This window comes from Lynx canadensis, chromosome A1 (assembly GCF_007474595.2).
Source record: "Lynx canadensis isolate LIC74 chromosome A1, mLynCan4.pri.v2, whole genome shotgun sequence".
In the NCBI taxonomy this organism is placed as follows: domain Eukaryota; kingdom Metazoa; phylum Chordata; class Mammalia; order Carnivora; family Felidae; genus Lynx; species Lynx canadensis.
The window spans coordinates 18,244,446-18,260,873 of record NC_044303.2 but is presented as its reverse complement, the minus strand read 5'-3'; the positions used below and the strand labels follow the sequence as shown (position 1 = coordinate 18,260,873).

Below are 16,428 nucleotides of genomic sequence, written 5' to 3'. Positions count from 1 at the left end.
TTCTTTGCTGCCTTTTTTCTTCCAGGCAATGCCTCTGTCCCTTTTCCTTAGGTTTCAGTTTTGATTCATAGCTTCCTCTCCTCTGTTTTGATTTCTACCCCTTCACTTTATTCTTGGTTTCAGAAGGAGGAAAAAAAAAATCACTCACATGGTGTCCAGCAATGTCAAGGCTTATGGTTGGGGTAGGTCAGCTGGTGTCTCCAGCCAGCCCCACAGGGAGATGTTGATGGTGGCAAATTGACTTGGGCCAGGAGTTGGCCTAAGCCTTGTGTCCTTGACTGGATGGATGTGACGCTCAGGCCTGGGAAGGGACACCACAGTGATGCACGCTAACAGTCTTCTGGAGAGAATGATGCTTAAAACAGAACAGCCATTTTCTTCAAGAACAATGAGAAATGTAACCACCCTCACCCTCCTTATAGGCAAAGTGTACGAGAAGGAGCCTCCAGACGATTCCAGTTCCCGGCTGTGGAGGCAGCCTCGATGTTCAGGTCTTCCCAGCTGATGTCCTGCACCTCATGGAGCAAAGACAAGCTGTCCCTGTTGTGCTCAGTCCAAATACTTGACCCCCACAATCCATGAGCGTGGGGTACCTGGGTGGTTCAGCCCGTTGAGCATCTGACTTCAGCTCAGGTCATGATCTTACGGTTTGTGAGTTTGAGCCCCGCATCGGGCTTGCTGCTGTCGGCACAGAGACCCCTTTGGATCCTCTGTCCCCTGTTCATGCGCTCTCTCTCAAAAATGAATAAACCTTAAAAAAAAAAAAAAAAGAATCCATGAGCATGATAACATAGGTGTTGTTTTAGGCCATTAAGTTTTGGGTTAGTTTATTTTTTATGGGTTAGTTTACTTATTATGCAGAAAGAGTGACTAAGACACTGTTTCTTATTGGTTGCACCTGTGTTTGCCTGTTAACCTCCTTCTCCTATGCTTCCATTGCTGACCAAGCCTTCTTATTATTGATATATTTGTAACTTTTTTCAAAAATCCTATTACTATAACAATAGAAATCCAAGACATAAGTCACCTAAACAAAACTTCTTTTTATTTATTTGCCCAGACTTGTCATTTAGATCCATGAGTGCTTTCTACCTGCTTACTGTGCGACAGGTTGTAAAGAAATAACGTTCCCTCTTTTGATGCCCTCCAGCAAAGCTGTCTTTTCCATACAGACCAGCCCAGGTTCATGCAAAGGAAAAAATTATTCAATGATGCTTGTTAAAGACTTTACCCGAGGGGTGTTTGCAATGGGTGTGGGGACCACTGAAATGGGTTCTAGCGCTGGGGGAGAGAGATTGGACTCAACTCGGCAAGTGGGAATTTATAGTCAAAGACTGGGCTGGGGGTTGGAGGATGGAAAATTACTAAGAGGGAACATCAGCGGTCAGGGGGGATTCTGGGTAGGCTGACCTAACAGGATTCTTGCTGAAGGCAGGCCAAATGACCAGACGTCACCTGGGGAACGGTGGGCGATGAGGAACACAATCAGATATTGAGGTGATCAGATATTGAGGGTGGGGGGGGGTTCCAGTTAAACTGACTTCTCAGGACTCCTCCTAAAACTGGACAATGCACAGAGGAACACGGAAGCTCAAAAGTCAGACCCAGCTGAAATTACTCAGAGGAGCCTGAGTAGAGACAGTTTGGTCAAGAAGAGAATGTTTGTCATTCATAAGCTACACACACACACACACACACACACACACACACACACACACTCACACACACACACACATATACTCACACACACTAGAGGTACAATTAAATCTTGCTCTCCTGAGATATATTTTCACTTCAAGGTTGACTTTGAATGCTGTTGATATTGATCCATTGTGTATTAAATACATATTACTTACCTAATTTCCAAGTTAGTGTCGGTGGTGACAGGCAGCCACACTTACTTTCCACCTGTCCTCGTTTTCTCTTCTTTCTCTTTCCTTTCATTATTACTTTTTCCCCAGGAAAGGTTTGTTGATCATATGGTCCAGGACATGGGGGATTAGCAAAATCCCAAATAGCTAGGTGATTTGAGGTGTGGACTGAGCCCAGTAAGAAATGCATATATTCTAAGAGTCTGGAAGACTAGGGTTCCCCCACAACGCACGTTCTTGCTTCTGGAGTCTTAATTCAGCACCAATCCATTCTGTTTCCTAAGTCAGATTTGAAACTGTGCTTAGGTCCTTGGGTCTACCCATCCTCTCATCTCCTGCTAACTCTTACTGAGATCTTCTGTCTCTGTTTCTGCCTCTTTTCTCGGCCATTGGGGCCTTTCCCTCAGGCACAGAGTCAAGGACAGTCTATGTGAGCACTGCAAAGATGACCTTTCAGAGTTTTTCATTTTATTTCTTTACTGAGAGACTATCTTTAAATTTGTTGAATGTGGACCAGGAGACCCAGGGCTGGAGTTAGAATGAGACCAATGAGGCAGGGTAGTATAAATGCAGGGCTGGATCTATCCAAAAGTTTGATAATCTGTTTATTATGGAGTTTTTGCATTGATTTTGCTTTTTTAGAAAACATTACTAAAAACAGACGTTTGTCTCGATTGCTGAGTTTGGGGCACCCCTTAAATTTTGCACCCAAGCCAAGTACTTTAATCGCCCCTCCCTGACAGGACCACAGGCCTCTTTCCTTGTGGGTTTATCCTCCTTCCAGCTCCTGTTTAGGGAGAGGAGGCGCAGACACGCTGCTCTGGCCCTGGCCCGGCCACCCTTGCTAAGCCACTGCTTTTTCTCTTCTTCACTCCTGCTGCCCTGCATCGTCACCTTCCTCTCACTCTCGTGTAGGCCTGTCCCATGAGAACACTGGAACATCTGGTTGATGTCTGCACCTGGAAAAGGCTGAAGCAACCGACTGGCAAAAATCCTGCACACATGACTCTCAGCATGGATATAGGTAAGTGAAATGACTTTTTGTTCTTTCCATAAAATTATCAGAGCAATCATTTCAACGTTCCTATTCAGACTAGGGTCCAGAAATGGCATTCCACTGTGACTTGCACAAAAGGATGGCATCGGATGCAACCTTTTTTAAAGCCAGTAATGTGTGCCCCACTTATCCCCTTCCTGAAACTCCTCTGTCTTTGAACGGGAGTGGGAGTCTGAATTTCAAGGGTGATGGAACGGATGGTCTGTCGGGAGGGACGAGGTTATTTGCTTTCCCGTTCACTGTTTAAAATAAAAGCTGAGGGGCGCCTGGGTGGCTCAGTTGGTTAAGCGTCGACTTCAGCTCAGGTCACGATCTCACAGTCTGTGGGTTCAAGCCCCGCATCGGGCTCTGTGCTGACAGCTTAGAGCCTGGAGCCTGCTTCGGATTCTGTGTCTCCCTCTCTCTCTGCCCCTTCCCCGCTCATGCTCTGTCTCTCTCTGTCTCAAAAATAAATAAAAACATTAAAAATTTTTTTTTAAAAATTATAAGAAAAATAAAATAAAAGCTGAAAGATTTTTAAACATGACAAATTATTCTTTCACCATAATAGTTGTATCAAAACAGCAATTTAAAAAATGATGCCCTTCACTTTGCTGATTGTACTTATTATGGTTCATGTGACCTGTAATTTAAATTTAATGAAGTTTCAAAGGAAAAGCTAACAAAATGGCAGATTTCTCTGACATTACGGATATATGCATGTATATGGGCCCCTTCCTGCCTGCCTGCCTGCTTTCCTCCTGCCGTCCCCCATTTCCCTCTTTTCTCCCCCACCCCAGTTTTAAATATTGAAAGTCCTTTGGTGGGGCACCTGGGTGGCTCAGTTGGTTAAGCATCTGACTTCAGTTCAGGTCATGATCTCACAGTTTGTGGGTTCAGGTCCCGCATCGGGCTCTGTGCTGTCAGTGTGGAGCCTGCTTGGGATTCTCTGTCTCCTTCTCTTTCTGTCCCTCCCCTGCTCATGCTCTATGTCTCTCTTTCTGAAAAATAAATATGTAAACATTAAAAACAAATAGATATTGAAAGTCATTTGGGGTTGGTCTGTTAGCCATTTATAGCAATGTATGACACCCATTCTAATGAGCCAAATACAGTTTTGTGTACATTTTAAATACTGATAAGTTTGGTTTAGTAATGATCATCTATGGGGCTTGTTGGCCAGATTAAACATAAAGAATACCTTCTTTCTAGATGTCTCTGGGCATTGAACCGTGCTGTTTTCTACTGCACAGACAGAAAACATATTTGGATAGACTGGCATAGAGTAGAGAGCTCATCAGAACATCAAAGTTCCTCTTTCTGGGACATGTTTTGACTGCAGCTTAATTCACCCTCTAAAGGAATTTAAAATAGATTCTTTACCTATAACATATATTTGGCAACACTTTGAATTTTAATGTGAGTCTTTGCAATGGAGACACAGCTGAACCTGGCAGCATATTAATGTCACTGATAATAGCACATTTTATTTAGAGAATTTACCCTCTCCCCAGTTCTCAGTTAGAAGCCCATACACAGTAATTAAACCATTATAAAAACACAATAAGATATACCATAATAGAACTATCCTGCTGTCGAGGCACACAGAGCAGGAAAATCAGGATAGCACAAAGGAACACAATACATCCAATTTAGTCCTGCTGCGGAAATGCCACAAACCAGTACCCTCCAAAGGATAAGTAGGGGGAAAAGTTATTTCCACAGACAACTGGGCCTCGAGTCTTCATTTTTCAGAAAACAGCAAACCAAAAGCAGCAAGCTAATCAGTCAACCAGCCAATCGATCAGTGAGAACAAGTGTCCATAGCATATGAGGCATATAAGATGCTGTCCTTGTACTCAAGAGGCTTGCAGTCATTTGGGAAGTAAAGGCTTAAAACAAAAAACACAGCATGACAGTGGTTCAAGATCTAGCATAAGAAGAACAGGATTAAACAAATAATATAGAAAGCATGTGATACAAATCCAAAGGAAGCCCAGCTTATTATGCCCCAGACATGCTGGGGAAGTCTTTACTCAAGGGGGCTTGAAATTGGCCTAAAAGGATGCTGAAAATTTTCACGACAAGGGAGGAGAAGGAAATGGTATAAAAAGGAAAAGTTTTAGGAACCCAGATGTTCAAGAAAATATTCACAGGCAAATAGTTGGTGTAGGAGTTCATAAAATAAAACATCAGACAATTAGACCGTGGATGCATTGTCTTTCCTTTAAAATTGAGGAACACTAGGGACACCCAGGTGGCTCAGTCGGTTAAGCGTCCAACTTCTGCTCAGGCCACTGTCTCATGGTTCGTGAGTTCAGGCCCCGTGTTGGGCTGTGCTGACAGCTCAGAGCCTGGAACCTGCTTCGGATTCTGTATCTCCCTCTCTCTCTCTGCCCCTGCTCCCCTCACGCTCTCTTTCTCAAAAATAAATAAACACTAAAATTTTTTTTTAATTGAGGAGCGATAAAATTATAAAATGTAGGAAAAATGTACATACAAGATGTATATATAATATGATTGGATCCATAAAAGAAATTCTTGTGTAGCAGAGAAAAATGACTGGAAGGAAATATGTCAGATGTTAATTTTTTTGATGGGAGATAGGAATGTGGGTGATTTTTTGTTTTTAATTTGAACTTTGTATGTTTTCCAAATCTGAATCCAACCAATAGAATTCCTACAATGAAGTGAAAACAAAGGGAGACCAAAAAATCTCAAAGTGTATTTTTAATGGCCTCTTTATATAAATTTTACATTCTACCATTCATTCATCCATGGACTAATGGGTAGAGTGTGTTAAAATGATTTTTCTAAACTGTATGTAAGGACTGAATTTTTTCTCCCCAAATTCATACGGTGAAGCCCTATCCCCTTATGTGACTGTATTTGGAGATGAGGCCTTTAAAGAGGTAATTAAGGTTAACTGAGGTTATAAGGGTAGGATCCTAATCCATAAGAACTGGTGTCCTAAGAAGATGAAGAGACATCAGAGATGAGCGCACACAAAGGAAAGTAACAAGAGGACACAGTGAGAAGGTGGCCACCTGCAAATCAAGGAGAGAGACCTCAGGAGAAACCAAAACTACCAACACCTTGATCTTGGACTCCCGGACTCCACAACTGTGAGAAAGCAGACATCTGGTTTTTAAGCCACATCAGTCTGGGGTATTTTGTTATGGAAGCCCTAGAAAATCAATATACTATGTCTACATAACTTATATGGATAATAGAATTTTTCCACCTATGTTTTTTCTATAAAATTAACATTAAACTTACCCATGACATTTCTCTACCAGAGTGAAACTTCCATACCAGTTACATGTCCTACTCTTGGTTATTAATTAATTATTTATTTATTTATTTATTTATTTATAATTTTGCTGAGTACAAGCAGAATGTTGGCCATGGGTCAACGCTTGAAGAAGCTACAGATTATATAAGGCACAGAGGACAGTCTCTGCCGTGCCAATATGAATATAAATAAATATGAATGCAACAATATAAAGGAGTATCGATGGGCACTGCTGGTTACCTAAAGAGACAATCCAGGTAGGAGATCCGATTTGCTTCTTTTCTTATGTGTCAGGCTCCATGCAACTCTTCATTCCAGGCTGAACTATCCCCTCAGCTCTGTGTGTGCTCCATAGTCAGTCCTCTCTGGGAACTGCCCTCTAGAAGACTGCCTCCTCCCCCAAGGACTGTACCCTTCCTGGGGCAGCTTCCATCAGATAATTGGTAGGTAAATGGAGGCAGATAAAAGTCTGACCCCCCTTGTCCCAGCTGGGGACATCTCTGAAAGTCCAGCCCAGCTCCAGAGCTCACCGTGCTAAGACCTTTGCCACGTCCACAGTCCAGTATTACCCTCCAGCCAATCCTACTTTCTTCCTTCCCAACAGGTATTAACCCAGAGACCACACCCTCCTAAATTTCCTGTTTGCTAATCCTTATTTCAGGGACTCTAGGGAAGTGACCTACAACATTTCTCGGTTTATCTGCATCATTGCTTCCAGCCCCAATCCCAGACTGCTTATCTATGTAATCTCAAGGCAATTACCTACACATCAAGGATCATGAAACACCCAGTGAAGCATCTGTAATGTGCTCAGGTGGTTTGTCAGGACTTCTGGTGAGCAGGAAGATTTACTTTTTTTCTGATTTGAATTCCTAGTGAAACTGTTGTTGATTACTGGGATTAAGTCATGAAGGTTCAGTTCTGTCTGCCTTTTCCACCAGGTAGTTTTGTCCTTCTCCAGCCTTAGGAGTTTGAAGTGGGGAGTCCAGGTCTCCCTTGGTCCTTAGCAACTGATCTATATTAGAATCGTAGAATATTAAATGTCAGAGCTGGAGAGCACTTCAGAAATCATCTAACTCGAAAATGGCCAAGGAGTTTTAATACATGTTGTGATTGGACTAGTTAGTAGTGGCGGTTGGAGAGCTGCCTTGAGGATCCTGAGGATGGCCAGGGCTCATTTGCAGAGTGCTGTGGTTGCTTATGGATGTCGGGTGTGGATGTGGGATGGGGGCTGGTCGCAATCAACTTCACTGACATCCTTGATAGTCCTACTCTCTTTTTTTTACTGGAGATGACTCTGACCCAAGGTCAGACTACCCAAGGTTGTGTGGCTGGTTATAGGAATTTGAACCATAGCCAATATGACTCAACTAACAGTCCGGAATCCTACATCCCATGGATGCTGTATTTAGCCTCTCTGGCTAATCCTCCTCTGCTCCAGCCCCTGGTCTACTTGAGCACATGAGTCTTGGACCAGATCCCAGTCCCCCCTTCCTTCTTGGCTTTCTTCTGTTGCCATATGTGAGCATGATTCTCTGGGCCAAATTCCTATGAGTAGTTTCTGTTTCCTCTGTGTCTCTCATAGTTAAGCCCAACAAAGTTCTAGCACTTCAGGGTGGGTAAACTTGGTGAGAGATTAATTCTCTGCCTCTCCTCTCATCCATTCATTTATTCATGAAAACACGTTTTAGGTACTTGCTATTAGAAATACTAAAATTCATACCAAAAAGCCCACCAACACCTTTGAGCAGTGACTTAAATGTATAATAAGGCCCATTCTGCCTTTAGCAGACATTTCTCTCTCCTCCCCCTATTCCTCCCCTGCTAATAGCATCCTGTTCTTCACTAGGGGACTTAATCTTCCTTCCCCTTCCACATGGTTTTATTGGAGCCATCAATCACACCAACACATGATCTGGCTATACAGGTGGATACATGGTCAAAACCTGGCTGCGGTAGTTAAATAATGCTGCCCCCACCTTTTCCAAAAGATGGTGATGCTCTGTTCTCAGAACCTGGGTATGTTTTGGGTATTCGTTGTCATCTACATATGAGTAGGCTCTTTAATATACATTGCTATTACATGGCAAAAGGGACTTTGCAGATAGAATTAGGGTTGTGGACTTTAGGATGCTGAGATTATCCTGGATTATCTAGATAAATCCAGTGTAACCACATGGGCCTTACAGGTGGCCTCTAGAAGCTGAAAATGGTCCACAGAGGAGGAAGGAAACAGGAAACAGGGACTGTAATCTGACAAGCACAGGGAATAATTTCTAGCAACAGACTGAATGAGCAAGAAAATGGATTCTCCCCTAGAGCCCACAGAAAGGAATGTATCCTTCCAACACCTTGGTTTTAGTCTGGTGGGACCTCTGCCGGACTTATGAGCTACAGAAACATAATTTAATACACGTGCCCTTTTTTAAGCCACTGGGTGTGGCAACAGAAAATAGAAACACTGGTCAAATATCCTGGCCACAGTGATTGGCCCAGACATGGGCATGTGATTCAAGCTGAGCCAATCAGAGTCCTTCCCCCAAGATTCCAAGAAGTCCTTTCTCTTGATTGTAGCTATGAGTGTGGCCCCTGCCAAGTGGAGGATCAGATGAAAACTGAGCCAATGCACAGGCAAGAGCTGCGGTGGGAGTCAGTGCAGGTCCTGACAGGGTTCCTCTCCAGCTGGGCTTGAGGCCAACTCCACCCCTGCCCTTCCCTGTCGCATAAGCCAATTAACTCCTTCTTTTGTTCAAATTCATTTCAGCTGGCCGCCTTCTACTTGTCATTGAAAGACTTCTGATTAAATCGTGTCCCTCAAAATACCAATTCCTGGTCTTCTGTACTTAAAAAATCACTTCTCAGGCTAATATATCTTCTCTAGAAAGAACCCAATGAGTGCATATATCCCCAAGGAGTCTTGGCACATGAACAGAAATGAGTGATGACAGAGCTCAGAGGAAATAGTACACACAACTAGGGGTTTTGATAGAAGAGGGGACTGGGAAAGATCTGGATCATGGGGGAAACAGACTAGGGAGGTGTGGGAGAGGGTGTGGTATCGAGTGAATGAGTGAATGCAGGTGGAGGCAAACCATATGAATCTGAAACACTGGGAGACACATGGGGGTTAAAGAGGAGAGGGGAGATAACCCTTCTGGAATCTGCTTGATGCTTTCCACTGAGGCAAGATTTTCAGTTATCTTTGGCTGTCTTGACAGTTTCGATAATCTGTTCCAGTTCTGGGTGAGCAGTGGACCCCCCCCGAAGGAAGGAGGACACCCGTTCCTGGGCATGCCCCCTGGGCTGCCAGTGCTCCCCTACATCGAGTGCTTCTGTACCCCTTGAGTTAACCTGACTGAGCAGGCTGCTATGAGGGCCACCAGGGTGGCCACTGAAGTCCTGAGCGTGGGCACAGGCAAAGTACCCATAGCTCTATGGACTATCACAAGGTAGAAAAAAGAAGAGCTACAGAAAAGCAACACAAAACAATCCCCCTGTGCCGTTCGCTTATTGTTCAAGGTTGAAATTCTGCCAAGTGCTCATACTTCTCACTTGTCAGCAGTTTGGTTTGAAACAATAGTGAAAACGGCCCTGTTGGCCTCTACCTAAACTTCAGCAGAGAAAAAAAAACAGCTTCAGAAGTTGAACTTGAATGGTCTCCTTACCTTATTTGCCCTGACCCCGAGTTGCACCGCACTAACAAGGAATCTAGAACACGGGGCATGGAAATGCTGTGTTTATGAGATGAGGCTCAGGCTTACACATTCTTTGAGTCAGAGCCTCTGGAGTTGGTGGTGATTTAGTAGAGATGTGGGAGGGAAGCATTTTGCCAACTTGAGAACCCCCTTCTTAGGTTCAGCATTTTCAGCAATTTGAAAACTCCCATCTTTCAGCTTTGGGAGTTTATTTTCTCTCGGAAAATGTCTGGATCCTTTTTCTCTGTAAGTAGGGAAGAAAAAGGCTACGAGTGAAGATGACAGGTTTACTTGGGCATGAAATCACTGTTGGACAACTCATTTTTCCTGAGTTAAGTGTCAAAAAATCTGCAATTTACAGAAGAAGTTTTCCTGAAATTACACATAGGGTGGATAATTGAGAGCGAAGTGCCTGGGCTGTCCGGCTGGAGCAGCACTGCCCTTTCTGGGAACTTGGGTCCCTCCCAGTGCAGAGTCCCCAGGGCAAGTTGTTGATTTCCAGTACTGGGGTCTGACCCACACCTGCTTAAGTCTGCAGCTCCTGGCCTTGCCCAAATGTCCTCGTTTCTGAGCAGCCCTGAGGCTGGTTTCTAGTTTGTTTGTAAGATCGGCAACTATTCAGTTTTGTAGTGTCACTTGATAATGTTTTTATGTGAATCTCAGGAAAACTGGTAAAGAATTAAGAGTTTTATGTGGCCTGGAAGGCGGGGGAGCTGGATCCTCCCCATTTAGCAACAAGTGATTGACAGCTTCTCTGTCTGCAGTGGGCTGCCCGTCACCAATGCCATCAGAATCTAGAAGTGGGCGTTCTGGCGTTTTCTATTTCTGTCTCTATGGGTTCTGACCTATGACTCTCTCATCTCTCTATCTTCTGGCTGGTTTGGCACAACAGTGCTGTCATGTGGATCCGATCTGGAAGCCCTGAACAGGCCGTGGAATTTTAGGTCTGTGCAGTAAATGGCTTCTTTCAAAAAGCCTGTACGTAATGTGGCTTTCTCAATTAATGTGCTGCCTACAGGGTTTCCTTAACTCTTATTTGTTTAGTGTGTGTGTGTGTGTGTGTGTGTGTGTGCGCGCGCGCGTGTGCGCGTATACATGCATGCGCGGGTCTTAGGACTTTGCGCCATCATTCGTTGACATTAATAGTATTACTTATCATTCAGGAATCACCAATTCCACATTAAAATTATGACTAGCTCCATAAGGAAAAAGAGAATCTGGAAAGAGGCAGCGAGTGTAGGGACTGAGGCCTCCCTAGAAATACCGGCTTAAGCTTTGCAAGTTTTGGCTCCCAGGTATACCAGTATTCCAAACGTCGGTATAGAAAGGAGACTGAGGCCCCAGGATGGGGCACTAAGCTTTTCCACATGGAAGTCAGTGGTGCAGGCCAGCTTTGCTGTTCTGGTGCCACATGGTCCCTTGCTGTAGGGAGCAAGAATTGAGGAGACCACGTGCCCATAGGAAGGGCTAGTTTTATGCTCACTGTGTTCATATGTTCCGAAGTGCAGGCCGAGGTAAGATCCTCTCCTCCAATATCAGACAGTCTGTGAAGAGGCAAAAGCTCCCCAGTGAACAGCCTTTCCCCTGGCTTCTCCTGACTGAAGTGTAAATGACTTTTGAGAGCAGAATAAGCCAGTCGATAAATTCATTCTTTGAACTTCTCTGACTGGGAAGTGGTTCTGAGACTTTGAAAATCTTCAAAGATCTCAGCCTGTGAAATCAATAGGTCACGTTTCGAGTTGCCGGAGCGAAGGCAAGAATTCCGCTCGGCACGCACCGTGTTGAGGACCTAGTATGTGGGAAGCAGTATCCCGGGCATTCAAGGTGCTGCTGAGCTAGGAAGAGCACAGCCCCGGCCCTTCAGAAGCTGTCTGGGGAAGAACAAAAGACAAGGACATACATGTTCTCTAAGCTTAGTACAGACAGCTGTGGGAACCAAGGGTGGGGATGGGGATATTGGGTTGGGAGTGGGGGAGGGAAGATGGGGAAGGGATTAGGGCTCTTTGCGTGCAAGTCATTGCATAAGGCAAAAGTTGGGAGGCAACAAAAGTGATCTGAAATGTGGCCTGTCCTTGTGCATTTCTTGACTCAAAAGTTTGAAATGATGATGAAATACTAATGACACCTAACATTTATTAGGCACCTGTTAGGTATCAGATATGATGAGTTTACATGAATTGTCTCATTTAGTTCTTATCATAAATTCTATGAGATTTGTAAAGTTATCCCTACTTTTTTTCAGATGAGAAAACTAAAGCTCAGAGAGGTCAAGCAACTTTCCCAGGACCCCTCGGCTAGTTAGTGCAAGAACTGAATATAAACCCACGTCTACCCACGCAACTCCAGCGCCTTCCCCCTAAATCAACCTTTTTTTCTGGATTGCTTGTTTTTTTTTTTGTTTTTTTTTTTTTTTTTTTTTTTTTTGTTCATTGTGGAGACCTGAAGAAGAATCCGGTGGTCCTCGGTCCTGAAAAGGGTCTACCAGAATTCAGAGGATCTTGTGTCTCTTGCATTCAAAGCCATGGCTCCTGGCAGCAGGGACCTGGGCCTCACCACGTGCACCACGCGTCGCTGGCTTCCAGGTGCCAGGGGCTTGGGCCGAGGCCACACAGTTGTCTGCACGGGGCCCGGCCCCACCGCTGGCTGTCTGGAGTGAGCGCCCGGGTTGGATCCTCTCCGTCTGCCAGGCTGTTTCCCTCATCCATCTGCCTTGTTGGCTTTTAATGCAGGCAGGAAACAAAACTGAAAAAAGAGGAAATCGATGCTTCACAGAAAAGGGACAACATCTTCCTTTAGCCAGTGGGGGTGTGAGGAGGGGCGCGGTGACTAAGGTTTGCGGGGCGCTGTTCCCCGCTGGTGAGGGGCTACAGAAGCCAGCTGCGGATCGGGCTGTGCCACCGGTGCCTGCGAGTGGCTGATGCGGAGGCCTCTTGGCGGCTGGGGGAGGCGGCACGAGCTGTCAGCTCCGAGCAGGAAGCCAACCCAGCCCGCGGCACCCGGAGGGCGAACAGTTGAATGAAACACACACTTGGTGAGGATGTTCGGCTTACAGATGTCACTAAGCTGAAGCCGTGATCGCTAGGAGCCAATAAATCGCGGCTTGCGGCATTGGACCCCACCGACCTGACGCTCTCTTTCCTCACCTGCGGCCGAGAAGGGATACGGGATAAGCCGCTTCTTGGCCACAAGTCCTGGGAATACTATTTTGTGTTTGGAAACTGCCAGAGAATCACTGATGAGCCAGTCCATTGCGCCGAGTACGTTGGTCGTGGTGGGCTCCCTTCGGTGACTGAGGCGGAAGCCAGGGAGAGCACAAGTTCTGGTAGGTGTCCAGCGGGCAGGCCAGGGCCACGGCGCGTCCTGCGCTCATCGCCTTCGGCTCAGGTGGGGGACGTGGGGTGTGGCTCTTGCTGTATCCTGGGGCAGGCGGGCTTGCGTCTTCTTCTGACTTGAGAGGCCATTGTTCTTGGAGGCCTTACACTTGGGTGGCACGTGATGTGTCGCACTTCGGGCACCTGTTCTTTCCCAGGGAAGAACCACTGATCCAACACCGCAAGGGCTTTGCAAACGGTGCTCACAGGCAGCAACCAAGGGATCCTCCGCCCTGTGGTGTCTAGGCAAGGGTCGCACGCACCTTTGTGTCTCAGCATTACGTTTTCATGATCGAGATCAGAGAAAATATTTGTCCCTATACTTGGGAGACTGGGACAAAAATACAGCCATAACCTCACCATCCTCATTTGCCAATTCTTGACACGTTTGCATACGAATTCCCAGCTTTTTTACCTAGGCATTTTCTTTTTCCTACACCTGTGGTTCAAGACCACGCCATTTGCCGAGCCCTTATCGCGCGCTAGTTACGGAGGCTGCTGGAGAAGCTTTGGGAAGTTTCGGGAATATCAGTTTAACCAAATGGTAAGCGATTTAAAAGAGTTTCTTAAATGAAAGCAGATGTGGTTGTACTATGCAGTAGAGCGAAACAATGTGCTCGAATCAAATGTCATTATGAGCGAAGACTTCAAAGATGGGCTACCACGCAGCTTCATCGTGGGGGATGGAAGAGTGGATTCGTAACAGGCCCCTGTGAGGAAGTCCCTGCAGCTGCTTGAGGTCGATCCTGTGAGAGATGAAAAAAAACCAGACGAGGGCAGGGCAGAGTGCAGGACCGAAGTTCTTAGAACGCGGAGTTGAGAGGTCTCGGTAACCGGTGTATGTAGGACAAGAGGCAGAGGAAGGAGTCGATAGTTTTGACTACTTTCCTTGGATGATTTCCAGAAGTCGGGTTTGTGTGGCCTTTTCAGCCACAACGCAGCGCTCTGTCTGTCACAATTGCCAAACAATAATGCAAGTAGCAGTCATAATATTAGCTCGCATGGATTGAGTTCTACATGCTAGGCATCATGCTGACCTCTTCACATGTAGTATCTCATTTAATTTTTACAGCCGCCCAGGAGGCAGGTTCTACTGCTAGATTTCCTTTGCAGATGCAAAAATTGAGGCTCAGAGAAGTTAGGCCACTTGCCCAAGATTAAACAGCTTTTCGTAGGCCGACACCCACGTGGCTAAAACATCAGGAGGGCATCTTCCAAGATGAGAGGTCTCGCATCAATATAAACAACAACTCCTCAGTTTTATTAGAGTCCATTGAATATGAAAATATGAATCTTTCTGCAGAGTGTGTTGTGTTGTTTGTTTGTTTTGGATGTTAGAAACATGGTCCCCTTTACACACTCCTTGTAAAGCTTGAACAACTTGGTAAGGAATCCTTTTAAAAGATAGTCCATAAATCCCTGGCCTCTTACAGAGATTATTCTGTACCTGACATAACCTTTGAATGAAGCTCCATTCGGCTGCCAGGAGCATCCGTACCGTCATTCCGAGAGGGTCTCGGGGTGCTCGGGTGAATGGGATTCTTGGTCTCCCTGGAGCTGGCCTCGCTCTGGCACTGCCTGTGGCCTCCGTCCCCTCTCCGCCACCTCCGGTCTCTGCTTCCAGGTCTGCCGTCTGCTGGACTCTTCCCTGTCTCCTCTCTGTGTTTATCTTCCCGTCTTCCTTGCCCATCGCCTCAAGGCTCAGCTTCCACAGGAAGCATGTTGTCTTCTTTTTTTTTTTTTTAATTTTTTAAATGTTTATTTATTTTTGAGAGAGACAGAGCACGAGAGGGGGAGGGGCAGAGAGAGAGGGAGACACAGAACCAACCTGAAGCAGGCTCCAGGCTCTCAGCTGTCAGCACAGAGCCCAACACGGGGTTCAAACTCCCGGACCGTGAGAGCATGACCTGAGCCAACGTTGGACACCCCCATTGTCTTTTGTGATGCAAAGAGCTTCTGTTTGCCAAGTGCCAGACGCTGTGAAGTCTCTACACGATCCCACTTAGTCCTTCATGCAGTCCAAGGGGCATCTTGGGCTTGGCTTCTAGCAGAGGGCACTGGCTCAGCCACGAGGCCATTTGTCTCTGTAATAAGCTCGCGGCTCTTGAGAGTGGAGCTGGGATTTGGACCCATGTCTATGCAATTGCAATCCTGCTTCCTTAGGTGTGCGTAGCGCCGTCTGTAATAACTGGGCCTAGGAAAAGAGTCCGCTCCTGGCCTTCCGCATAACAAAGCAAGACATGGTTAGAGCCTCCGCCGCTTCTGGCCTGTTTTCACCAGAGCAGCAGTGAGCTCGAGGGGTCTTAGGGAGGTAGCAGAGTCCTGCCTCTGAGTTGGCGAGGAGCCCACATTCTAGAGACAGCGCTGAGGCCCAGCCCTTCACCCGAACGCACGTGCTCCGGGACTCGGGGGTAATGCCAGCACTGAGCCCACTGTGCCCCAAGTGCAGTCCTACGAAATGCTGGTGATGGTGACAGTAATCCTAACGCTAATGGCAGCAGACCTTCTCTGAGGGCTCGCTCTGCGTCTGGTGCTGCTCGGAGGCCTTCACACACAGGAACTCTCGTACCCTCACTTTGACCCTGTGCCGTAGGTCCATGCCTTCTACGTCTTACCGACCGAGAAAACCATGGCACAAAATGGTCAGGTGACGTGCCTGAAGCCACACCCCTGGGAAGTGGTGTGGCTGCGGTGCCGACCACGGGCCGTCTTGGTTTAGTGTGGGGACGTTGCCACTCCTGTCCCCTGCCAGGCAGGGAGAGCCTATCTCTCCCTCTGTGCCCCTGACTCACCCTGTGCCCTCCTGTGTGGCTCAGGTCTATGCGGCTACTCTCTCACACACCCCCCCCCCCCCCCCTCTTCCTCCTTTCTCTCCTCCTTCCCTGCTCCGTCTCCTCTTTCCTCCCACCTCCTTCTCCCCTCTCCTCCCTTTCTTCCAGTCCCCAGAGTGGCCTCTGCCTCTCCAAGCTGGGGCTGCCGACTTCAGGTAGCCCAGCCGTTGCTGCTGCTGTGTTCGTGTCCCTTGGCGTGAGGTGCTCCCCCAGCAGCCACGCTTGCCCTGAGCACACGGCCCACTCTGAGTGCCAGTTGCTACCTACCTTGCCACCGATCGTGCCCACGTATCATAATTGTGCATTTTTTTCCTTGAAAGCCAAATGAT

The 16,428-nt window shown here is 46.6% G+C and overlaps 1 long non-coding RNA gene across 5 annotated transcripts in view; it reads left to right on the top strand.

Annotated features, from left to right (window-relative positions):
* The window catches only part of LOC115510044, a 243,598-nt gene that overhangs the window by 141,060 nt on the left and 86,110 nt on the right, over positions 1-16,428 (top strand). For all 5 annotated transcript variants that reach the window (XR_004343980.1, XR_003967581.1, XR_003967588.1 and 2 more), the window contains exons 3-4: positions 2,787-2,895; positions 12,140-13,219. This is a non-coding gene — a long non-coding RNA (uncharacterized LOC115510044). The remainder of the gene's footprint in view (positions 1-2,786; positions 2,896-12,139; positions 13,220-16,428) is intronic.